The 12,822-nt window shown below is 42.4% G+C and overlaps 1 non-coding gene across 1 annotated transcript; it reads left to right on the top strand.

Moving 5' to 3' along the window:
- Positions 1-8,228: 8,228 nt before the first annotated feature.
- LOC141675473 (small nucleolar RNA R71) lies at positions 8,229-8,335 on the top strand. The gene has a single exon (XR_012556124.1). It is a non-coding gene; the product is annotated as a small nucleolar RNA R71 (small nucleolar RNA).
- Positions 8,336-12,822: the final 4,487 nt, after the last annotated feature.

Here is a 12,822-nt window from a genome sequence, read left to right as displayed (position 1 = left end):
AGCTTTGAATGCCTAAAAGAACCTTGATCCTTGCTTGTATAACCTTAATCTTTCATAAAAATTCAAGAAAACTAAAGTTATTTCTTGAAGGTTACTATTCACCATCTTCTTCCTTGATTTATTGGAAGAGATTGTGAAGGATTAGGAGCTTAAACTTATAGCATATCCATATCTATGTACAAGGAAGCTTAGATAATTACCGTGTGATTTAACAATGCTTGGAACTTGATTTTTGAAATTCTTGCCCTTGAAAAAGATGAAAAGCCGAGAGCAAGATGATGAGAATGAAATGATTTTGTGTTTTTTGATTTGTTTGGCTTAGCTTGGTTGTTTTTTGTTTTGTTTTTGGTTAATTACCTTAATAACCTTTTATTTGTGTGGTTATAAACCAACCACACCTCCTCCTTCCCTATGTCATGCTTACATCACATTGCTATGTCATCCTCCCTTCCTTGTCCTCTTCTCATTGGTTGGGTGACATCACTTCCTCTAATCCCTTTGCTTAACTTCCTAATTGTTTGCCTAATGACCGCTGATCTGTTATACGGTTCGCTTAACTTTCGTTTTCGTTTATCGTTTGAAGGATCATACCCGGGATTTTATTACTTAGGTTCCCTTAACCTTTCTCAATACATTATATTCCTTTTTATGATCCTCTATCATAATCCTTTAATTTAAATCCTTTTTATCCTGTTACCTTATACTCAATTCTTTCCGCATCTAGGGTATTTCCGGGAAAAATCAAAGTGTTCGGATTTGGATTCTGACGATCTTTACATACACTTATATCCCATATAAAGTACTAATAAAATCTCAGAATATCCATATCAGAACCCCTACATAGTGTGGCATGAAAAGTTTTCTCATTCAGCAAAAACACTATTCATAAGGGTTTCAAAAATTTCCAAAAATTGGGGTTATTACATCAAGGCAATCCTACGATTATACAAAGAATAAAAAATTCTAGGCACAAAGTGATATACAACACTACAAGAACTCTGGAGCTTATTACGGAATCGTGCTTGTTATTTACAACTCAAATGCTTATTTGACCGTGCAATGAGTGAGGTCCACAAAAGACTTATACAATGGTATCCATGTAACGAGCGTTAGGTTAGCGGATCCCAGACTCTAAAAGCCTTAGGTCACTAGGCATAAAGTCCCCTAAGAACTTAATAACTCGAATACCAAAGTACACACTCTTGATCAATTATGCATAAACTAATTTTTTTTTTTTACTTCTGAGCAAGTGCGTTTCGCTACATCTTGCTCAACCCTAGACTACTCGCACCATATGCGAGCCGGCTACTAGCCATTTGACGCCTAGCCAAAACTAGCAACAACTTCCATATTTTTTCTCCAAATTTTTTTTCTTTTTCATGCCTTTATCACTAAGAACCTATAATCGAATTCTAAGCATAATAAGTAGATTGACCTTGAAAACAACTAAATCATAACAACAATCTAGCCCTTACGCATTCTCTAAGACTTAGTGGACTTACAATTATTTCTAGCATGCATATCAACCTACACGACTTAATATCACTTTAATGCTATCACTACACTCGCATCAATATCACAATTCAGTCGATAAATCATTACAAAAGGGATCATGGTAAATGCATGAGCTATATGACATTCATAAAAAAAACTATATGGCATAAATTATGCAACTATATGAACTAAACTATCATAAATATGCAACTATATGACACACACACAATATTCCTTAACTACCACCCCCAAACTAAAAATCTTCACTGTCCTCAGTGAAAGTAGTAGAAAGGAACACAGGGTATACCTACTCGGAGTCATCATCATCATCACCCTCAGTGGGTGGAGTATCAGGCGGCGGGTATGCAAAGTCCTCACAAAAAACTGGCCACTGGATATCAGCTCCAAGGCCTCGAAAAGCAGTCCCTAACGCAAGGGTGAGCTCCTGAGCAAACCTGCTCTGCGTCTCATACATGGCATCCATCCGCCGTAAAAGCCTCCTATACTGGGCATCAACCATCCCAGCACCCTCCTGAGCTCTCGAAGAACCAGCCTCATCACGCCCTGGCCTAGCCATAGTAGCACCTCGTGCTGGACGCCCTCCTGGAAGACGATAACCCAGCCCATGCTCCTCAGGCTCACCACCGGTCCACTCCTGCATCCCATTCAGAGTGCCAGAATCAATCGGAGCTGCTGGCAACTGCAACTGCTCATGAGCCGGCCAGTTCACTCCCACTGCTCGGCATAGCTTCGTAACCGTAGATGCATAAGGGATGTTCATATGCTTCGCTCCCCTCAAAAACTTCAGAATTCCTTGGTAGATAAACTCACCAAGGTCCACATAGTATTCCTCATTCAGAATTCCCCACAACAACTGTGCTCTCTCAACTGTGACCTCGTGTGCATGCGAAGAAGGCAAAATATTAGCACAAATAAATGCATTCCATGCACGGGCATACCTGTTCATGGCGATCGCCGGAAAGTGACGATACTCATTAGTGCCGGTCCTGCAGGTCCAAACTGTGCCCGGTCGACAGAGAGTCGCACAAATCAAATCCAAGTTAAAATCCTCAGCAGTCTTTTCATTCCAGTTTTCCTCCTCGGGCTTCCTCTCTCGCTGTCCAATCACACGGCGAATCGCCGCAGGATGATAATCAACCGTCAGCCCAAGGACCACAGAAAACCCATTCTTTTCGGCCTTCGCGTTTGCATAGAACTCGGGAACAACGCTCATCGGTACCGCTTCGGGTGACTCTCAAAAAGCTATCCACCCCTTCTCTGCAATCATGGGCAACAACTCACCATCCCTCCCCGATGGTAAAAACCCCCTCTCCTTCAGAATCGGCTTCCCCAACAGCCTAGTGTACTCCTCTTCCGCGGCTCTGTCAGTTAACCGAGGCCTTGCAGCAGTACCCCTCGATGAATCAGCAGTAGGAACTGTGCTGCTGCTGTCAATAGTGCGTGCTCTCTTGGGTGCCATTGATTCGTGAATAAAAGTGTGTAAGAACTGATTTTTGATGTTTGTGAGAGGGTTTAAGTGTAGGAAGTTTTGTGGGAGATATGTAGGATAGGTGTATGTATATATAGGGTGTGGATTAGATTAGGGTTTGGGAATTAAGGGGTAAAATGATGGGGTAGTGGGAACAAATCGTGGGTTTATGGGCTAAAACTGTTTTTGTGTTTTTTTTTTCTGAACTGTAAAAAAAATTCTGGTACTCGACCCCTGAGCGGTCGCTCAGCAAAACTGAGCGGGCGCTCAGCTTGCTGTGCGGTCGCTCAGCAAAGCTGAGCGGGCGCTCAGCTTGCTGCACGATCGCTCAGCAAAGCTGAGCGGGCGCTCAGGGGGTCACTGGAATTTTTTTTTTCAGCCCCTGTTTTCTGATTTTTTTGTGTTTTTGGATAGGTTATTAACTTCTAAGGGTTCCTGTAACAACAATTCATGGGTTGCCTCCCACGCAACGCTTCTTTTTCGTCATTAGCTTGACGTTTCGTACCCTTCTCAAGTAGTCAATAAAATGGCACTAACCACTTCTCGGTTTGCCATGTCCCCATAGTAGTGCTTCAACCGCTGACCGTTAACCTTGAATGCTTGGTCCGGATCATTCTCAAAAATTTCCACCGCTCCATGTGGAAACACAGTTTTGACAATAAAAGGTCCAGACCACCTTGATTTCAACTTCCCAGGAAAAAGTCGGAGCCGAGAGTTGAATAAAAGAACTTGTTGCCCTGGCACAAATAACTTAGGATGTAGCTTCCTATCGTGCCACCTCTTCACCTTTTCCTTATACATTTTGTTATTCTCGTACGCTTGAAGTCGAAATTCATCAAGTTCATTAAGCTGAAACATTCTTTTCTTACCAGCTGCATCTAAATCCAGGTTTAAATTCTTCAATGCCCAGTAGGCCTTATGCTCAAGCTCCGCAGGTAGATGACATCCCTTACCGTACACCAACTGAAACGGTGACATCCCAAGATGAGTTTTGTATGCTGTTCTGTAAGCCCAAACAGCTTCATCGAGCTTTAAAGACCAATCCTTCCTTGACGGACAAATAACCTTCTCTAGAATGCGCTTTATCTCTCTGTTAGACACTTTCGCTTGACCATTTGTTTGCGGATGATAGGCAGTAGCTACTCGATGGTTCACATTATAATGCTGCATCATAGAAGTGAACTTACGGTTGCAAAAATGCGATCCTTCATCACTTATGATTTCCCGAGGTGTTCCAAACCTTGTGAAAATTTGCTTATGAAGAAAATTTAGCACTGCCTTTGCATCATTTGTCGGTAAAGCTTTAACTTCGATCCATTTTGAGACATAATCGACTGCCAGCAAGATGTACTGATTATTGTAAGACGAGATAAAAGGCCCCATGAAATCGATTCCCCACACATCAAAGACCTCGACTTCAAGCATCATATTTAATGGCATCTCATCCTTCCTTGACAAATTTCCCACTCTTTGGCAACGATCACACCTTAAAACAAACTGATGAGCATCCTTGAACAAAGTAGGCCAGAAAAAACCTGCTTGCAGAATACGAGCTGCCGTCTTCTCACCACCATAGTGTCCACCATAAACTGTGGAATGGCAGTCTCGTAATATCCCCTCCGTCTCACAGAACGGGATACATCTCCTGATGATCTGGTCAGCTCCCTGTCTAAACAAATATGGTTCATCCCACATATACCATTTCACCTCATGCAGAAACTTCTTCTTTTGAGCGGATGTCAAATTAGGAGGCATTATATTGCTGACGAGATAGTTTACAATATCTGCAAACCATGGTTCTTCCTCCTGAATTGCAAACAACTGCTCATCCGGAAAAGATTCAATGATTAACGTCCTATCCTGTGAAGTAGAATCGGGATTCTCCAATCTAGAGAGATGGTCAGCTACTTGATTTTCAGTACCTTTTCTATCTTTGATCTCTAACTCAAATTCCTGAAGTAAAAGCACCCAACGAATGAGTCTCGGCTTCGAATCCTTCTTGGAAACTAGATAGCGAATAGCTGCATGATCAGTGAATACTGTTACTTTCGTACCAAGCAGATAAGATCGAAATTTCTCAAAACCAAAGACTATAGCCAAAAGCTCCTTCTCAGTAGTGGTGTAGTTCAATTGGGCACCATTTAAAGTCTTACTTGCATAGTAGACCACATGGAAGAGGTTTTTCTTGCGCTGTCCCAGAACTGCACCTACCGCATAATCACTCACATCACACATCATCTCAAACGGTTCTATCCAATCTGGTGCTGTAATAACTGGTGCAGTGATCAAACTCTTCTTGAGAGTCTCGAATGCTGCCAAACATTCATCATCAAATTTGAAAGGCACATCTTTCTCAAGCAAATTGCACAACGGCTTAGATATCTTTGAAAAGTCCTTGATGAATCGCCGATAAAAACCCGCATGACCAAGAAAACTACGGATCCCTTTCACAGAATTAGGTGGGGGAAGATTTTCAATGACTCCCACCTTGGCCTTGTCCACCTCCAGACCCTTGCTATAGACCTTATGCCCAAGGATAATGCCTTCACGCACCATAAAATGACATTTCTCCCAATTGAGCACCAAATTAGTTTCCACGCATCTTTTGAGTACGGCGCACAGATTATTCAAACATTCATCATATGAGTGTCCAAAGACGGAGAAGTCATCCATGAACACTTCGACGTTATTTCCAATCATGTCAGAGAATATAGCCATCATACATCTCTGAAAGGTGGCCGGGGCGCCACATAACCCAAGCGAAACTCTTCGAAAAGCAAACGTGCCAAATGGACAAGTGAAGGTGGTCTTTTCCTGATCCTCTGGTGCAATACAAATCTAATTATACCCGGAATAACCATCCAGAAGACAAAAATACTCATGACCCGCCAATCTGTCAAGCATCTGATCAATGAATGGAAGAGGGAAGTGATCCTTCCTTGTGGCTTTGTTCAATTTTCTATAATCCATGCATACTCTCCATCCTGTAACTGTTCGAGTAGGGATGAGCTCATTCTTTTCATTTGCGACCATAGTGATACCTCCTTTCTTAGGTACACATTGTACGGGGCTCACCCACGAGCTGTCAGAAATAGGATAAATGATGCCTGCATCCAGCCATTTCAGAATTTCTTTCTTCACCACTTCCTTCATGATGGGATTCAGTCTTCGCTGCTGTTCCACAGTTGGCTTACTACCTTCCTCTAGCAGAATTTTATGCATACAATATGAAGGACTTATCCCCTTGATGTCTGCTATGGTCCATCCTATAGCCGATTTGAATTCTCTCAAAATCCTTAAGAGCTTGTCTTCCTCACTTCCTGAAAGGTCAGATGAAATAATAACAGGTAACGTAGATGAATCACCTAAAAAAGCATACCTCAAGTGTTCAGGTAATGGCTTGAGCTCCAAGGTAGGTGCTTCCTCTATTGATGGTTTAAGCTTCCCTTCAGCATTCTTAAGGTCAGAAGTACCAAGAGATTCAAATGGTATGTCCAGCTTTCGCTTCCAGGGAGAAGCGTTCAGATATTGTAATTGCTCGTTGCCATCTTCATCATCACTGTCAAAATCCCCCACTAAGGCCTTTTCCAATGCATCAGACATTAGCATGCGATCGAGTTCCGAAGTAACCGCAGAATCAATCACATCCAATTTTAAGCACTCCTCATCTTCTGTAGGGAATTTCATTGCCTTGAATACGTTGAAGGTCACATCCTGATCTTGGACCCGCATAGTAAGTTCACCTTTTTGCACATCTATCAAGGTACGACCAGTAGCTAAGAAAGGCCTTCCCAAGATTATGGGAATCTTCTTATCTTCCTCGAAATCCAGAATAACAAAATCTGCAGGAAAGAAGAGCTTATCCACCTTGATGAGCACATCCTCAACTATGCCCCTTGGGTAAGTAATGGAACGGTCAGCCAATTGTAGCGACATGTATGTGGGTTTTGGATCAGGCAGATCCAACTTTTTAAAGATTGACAACGGCATCAGATTAATGCTTGCTCCCAAATCACAAAGGCACTTGTCAAAAGTCAGATTGCCAATGGTGCAAGGAATGGTGAAGCTTCCTGGATCTTTCAGTTTTGGTGGTAACTTTTGTTGCAGAACAGCGCTGCATTCTTCCGTGAGAGCAACGGTTTCAAGGTCATCCAGTTTCACCTTCCTTGACAGAATAGTCTTCATAAACTTCGCATAACTAGGCATTTGTTCCAGAGCCTCAGCGAAAGGTATATTGATGTGAAGTTTCTTGAACACCTCCAGAAACTTCCCGAACTGTCTATCCAGCTTTTGTTGCTGCAATCTCTTAGGAAAAGGTGGTGGAGGATAAAGCTGTTTCTCCCCTGTATTAGCCTCAGGCAGAGTGTGTTCAACAGTAGTCTTCCTTGGTTCCGCCGCTTTCTCCTTTTGCTTAGATTCTTCATCTCTAATTTCAGCTTCTACTTCTTTTGCCTTTTCAGCATCAGCCACTTTTCCAAACCTTAAGGTAATAGCCTTGACTTGCTCTTTAGCTTCCTTCCTACCTGGTACTTCCGTGTCACTGGGAAGAGTGCCAGGTTGACGATTGAGCACTGCATTGGCTAATTGACCGATTTGATTTTCCAAGGTCTTGATAGAAACCGCCTGACTCTTGCACAACAGCTTAAGTTCCTCAAAATCAGCACTAGTAGGTGCAGCTGTACTTCCCTGTTGAGGATATGATTGCCTTGTAGCATACTGCTGTGGTTGCTGGAATCCAGGTGGGTTAAACTGTTTACTCACTCCTTGCTGATATGGTGGCTGAATAGCATTCTGATTATTCCCCCAGCTGAAATTTGGATGATTTCTGTTGTTAGGATGATAGGTCGCTGGCACAGGCTGCTGTTGTCGCTGATAATTATTCACATACTGAATAGATTCGTTGGCAAGAGAACACTGATCCGTAGCATGAGAACCTGCATAAAGCTCACAAACCATAGCTATTTGATTAACTCCATATGTAGCCAGAGAATCAACCTTCATTGATAGCGCTTGGAGCTGGGCTGCAATAGCGGTGGCTGCATCAACTTCCAGAATACCTGCTACCTTGCCTGACGTCATCCTCTGAGTTGGGTTTTGATGCTCATTTGCAGCCATCGTCTCTATAAGATTATACGCCTCAGTATAGCTTTTAGCCCATAAGGCGCCTCCAGCTGCTGCATCGAGCATGGGCCGAGATTGGGCCCCCAAACCATTATAGAAACCAGTGATCACCATCCAATCCGGCATTCCACGATGTGGACATTTTCTCAACATTTCCTTGTAGCGTTCCCAAGCCTCACACATAGATTCTGTAGGTTGCTGCGCAAACTGAGTAAGAGCACTCCTCATAACAGCAGTCTTTGCCATCAGATAAAACTTCACCAGAAACTTTTGCGCAAGATCTTGCCACGTAGTGATGGACCCAGCTGGTTTAGAATGTAACCAGTCTTTAGCCTTGTCCCTCAGTGAGAATGGGAAAAGCCTCAACTTGATAGCCTCATCAGTCACGCCATTATACTTAAAAGTACTGCAGATCTCGACAAAATTCCTTATGTGCATGTTGGGGTCTTCAGTTGCCGCTCCTCCAAAAGAAACAGAATTCTGCACCATCTGAATAGTGCCCGGCTTGATTTCAAAGGTGTTAGCTTGAATAGCCGGATGAAGGATGCTTGACTGAATGTCATCAATTTTAGGCCGAGAAAAATCCATAAGAGCTGGATCAGCTTGAACAATACGATCTCCCATGTTTACTGGTTCTTTCTGCTCAGTTCCTGAATCCGAATCCTCAAAATCTAACTTCTCCGGAATATCAAGAACTTCATCTGTCTCCTCAGCTGTATCTAAAGTCCTCTTGCGAGCACGAGAACGAGTTTGCATAAACGCTTGATAAAGTACCTGAAACACAACCGGAAAAAATAAGTAACTACTACGTCCTAATCACTGAGTCCTAATGACCAATGATGGTAAGTACATAAACTAAACAAATACGCCGAGTCCCCGGCAGCGGCGCCAAAAACTTGTTAGGGCGAAAACACGCGCTAATATTCACGCAAGTATACGCGTTCGCAAGTAATATAGAATACTTTCTAGTTCGTTCCCACAGAGACTCAGACTAAATTATTGTCTAATTAAACTCACTCACCAAGGTATGATTACTTCTCAATGTTAAGACACTAACACTTAAAATTGTTGATTAAATATTAACTATAATTAACTACTTAATTAATCACTTAACTAACACTTCAATTTATCAATAATAAAACACTCATGAGATCACAACTTCATTATTACTTCCTTCTATAGCCATTGTTATTACCTTTAGCATGTGACAGTGATGATATTAATCGAATAACACGAAACTGATAAAAGCCAACTTTCATTGTACTAATACCATTCTACCAAACATCCACAATTAAGATAGAAGTTGAATAGTTATCAATTATGTTGAGTTCCTATATGTCTACAGAAATTGACAACACAACGATTTAAGCACAAGTTATTCCTTTTGATTACATAGGGCAAATAAAACTGTTAGAGTTACCCACTAATCATGCACAACGTACATGAACCTATGCTAGCATGGCAAGTTCTAAATCTCAAGATCCACCGTCGCTTCACAAGAGATTAACACCCTATCTTATATGTTCGCGACGTACATAAGACGAATACGCACAACCAATACTAGATATCATGCAATCATCAGACACTAAAGTATTAAACAATTAACTAAAGAATTCCATAATAAATCCGTTGCAACCCCATGATCACGATTAGCCCATAATAGAACTTATCGTCATCATGGGTTCATATGAAATCATGATAAACAAACACAAGAAAATAATAACTAACTAATTATATTAAAACAGAGTACGTCACAAGAGTAAATAAGTTCAAAGCAAGAAAACTGGCATCCAACGTTACAACGAAACAAGAATCACAAGAAGATATGCTTCCTCTTCGTTGCGGTGTGCTAAATCGGTCTTCTTCCTTATCTCCTTCGCTTCTTGTATAAAAACACAATCTTCTTTTTAATCCCCCCTTGTGAAAATGTCTCAAATCTACTTATATAATAGTCCCATAAAACTCAGATTACATAGAAGTGGAAACCAAACAGAAGTAGAAGTCCTAAAATAATTTGTCTTTTTTCCCGACCCTGCGCGGCCGCTCAGCATAGCTGAGCGGGCGCTCAGTTTGCTGCGCGGCCGCTCAGCTTGCTGCGCGGCCGCTCAGCAATGCTGAGCGGGCGCTCAGACCTCTACTGGAAAAAATCTGATTTTGCTCCGTTTCTTCGCCGTAATCTGCCCGTTTCTTTCCTCTCGCAATGATGAACACATGCCAAGGCTTATTCTTGATGATTCCTTCCCCGAAATGCAACTAAAACCCTGAAATGCATAAACACTAGAAAAATGCATCAAATACACAAAATACTTGATTTCAAGACACCAATTTAAGCCATTTTAAGACGTTCTAAGTGGTATAAAATGCCACTTATCAGATACCTACCATATGCGGACAGAATTATAAATAATTCTAGGCCATAAGGGGTGAAGGATACACGAGCACATTTAAGTTGTAAAAAACAAAAAGTAAAGGAAAGAAGAAAAATAAAAGCCAACCAACATAGTGCGGGCACAAAAGACTTGATAATTTATACAACAATTATAAATAGTTGATCCCGAAGGCAAGATACTATGAATACATATGCGAGGCAAACGGGGTGCACGCTTCTCCATCAAAACGTTTATCAAAATAAATTAAACTAAGACTTGTCGCCTTCTGTCTCTTTCTGGACCTGCTCAGCTGCGACCCGAGCCTGCTTAGCTGCTACCCGAGCCTCCTCTGCCATCTGGGCATCTCTTTCCATTTCGATCTTCAGCTTTTCAGTGTGCTTGGACGTGTATGCGCCCAGGAGACCCCTGTCGAAGTCAGGGACCTTTTTAATAAAGATTTTAATGAAGTTTCTAGCCCCTAAGTTCTTGGCATCCACGAGGGCGGCCTCTCGGCTCGTAGTCATGGCAGAAAGCGACCCCTCCAGCTCCACCACCTTCTCCTCGAGGGCCTCCTTTTCCTTCTTCCATTCATTCGCGGCCGGGTCATGTGCTTCCTTGTGGTCCCTTAGCGCCTTCTCGTGAGCAGAAGATAGATCAAATATCTTTTGGTTATAATTGTTTACAAGATTAACCTTCTTCTTCCCGTGCTCATTAACCTTTCCCTGGAGAGACTTCAGCTCAACATCCAGCTTCAAGTTGGCCTGGCTGATGGCTCAAATTTCTCGAGTCCTAGATAGCTGGCGGAAGTACACCTCGGCAGCGGCCCTGGTTAGTGCATCATTATTGGCCTCGAGAGAGGTTGAGGTCCAATTTTTCACATCCTAGTCGCTGATATTGGCCTGAGCGAGCTAACCAAATATGGTCGCAACCGCGCTGGCAGAGGAAGAAGTAGGGAGAGGGACGTCGACTGGAACAGGTCTTTTTGGGTCAGGCTCACCGATTTTCCCGTCCTTAGGGCCGCAATGCCTTTTTAGCCGAGGAGAGGGCCCGCCACTTTTGAGATGCTCTGTTAGGGTTGTCATGGGAGCTGGAGGAATCAGTTGGGAGCGGGCCGCTGCGGCCACAGCAACGGCCTGAACTGGACCTGAGGCCACATCTGATCAGCCTCCTCCATAAAGGGAAGGGGTGAGATGGCCATTTCTAAAAATGGTCAACAAAAAGAAATGCATTAGCACCAATACGAGCAGGAAAATATGCTATTTAAGGCATATGCGAGCAAATAGAAGATGCAAATAAAATGCAATATAAGATATGCATGCTAAAGTAAAATGTGTGATGAAAATACAAGGTAGGACCCATGAGGTTGCATGTGCGTAGAGAACATCCTTACCTTTTCTGGCTCTTTTCTTCGATTTCTTCTTTTGAGAAGTCACCCTCACTCCCTCTTTGAAGAACCCATACTCGACCAGGTTCGAAGTAGTTATGAGTTTACGGATATCTCTGTCCGTAAGAGGAAGCTCAAGAAGGCTGTCCGCGTTTATCTTCTCCTTCCTTTGAAGGACAGTTTGGGGTGAGGTAGCTGGTGATAAACAAAAAAAGAGGTGTGATTATTAAAGTATACTACTATAAAGGAAGGAGATGCGGCAAGAAGGAACTTGTATTACATGGGTCGACACTTGATAAAGAATAATGAAAATCTTATTCTTTCTTGAAGAATCAACATACAAGCTCAACTAACACCATACACAACCTTCCTCCGCCCTCAAACATCACCCTTGATCTTTATTCCGACCATCAACCTCCAAAACACTGTTATACGAAATTCTCCCTATAACAGGTACCCTTCCGGGTTTGAACCCTCCTGTTTCCTCTACTTCGATGGTTATCGGATTCAGATGGAATGTTTCACCTTGAATCTTAATCTGTTTAGTGTAACCATGTTCCATAGACGATGACAAGTCAATGGCTATGGTGCCAATCTACGGCTTTGAGACATTATTGGTCTTGTCTCGATCCTATTCTTCGAATGGTTCAAGTAATAACCATTTCCTCTAATTGCAACCACACAATTACATTCACTTAGTTGGGCATCTCCGGAGATATACTACTTCTATCTCGTCGAATGACTTGATCCCATTCAGAATTTTAACACTCTTGATTTTCTAACAGTGTCAGTACCTTCTAGGTTTATAGGGGATAGACTTAGATACAAAAGTATCATCTATGTAGAAAATATACTACCAGGTATCTCCTCTCATGTGTATTGGGTTCCTACTGTTGATGAATTATGTTGGGTTAACAGTCCCATCCCCAACCTTGAATTGAGGACCACTGCAGGTTCCAGTCCTT

This window comes from Apium graveolens, chromosome 7 (genome assembly GCF_009905375.1).
Source record: "Apium graveolens cultivar Ventura chromosome 7, ASM990537v1, whole genome shotgun sequence".
NCBI classification, from domain to species: domain Eukaryota; kingdom Viridiplantae; phylum Streptophyta; class Magnoliopsida; order Apiales; family Apiaceae; genus Apium; species Apium graveolens.
The sequence above is the reverse complement of the archived record's forward strand: the minus strand, read 5'-3'. Positions and strand labels throughout refer to the sequence as shown.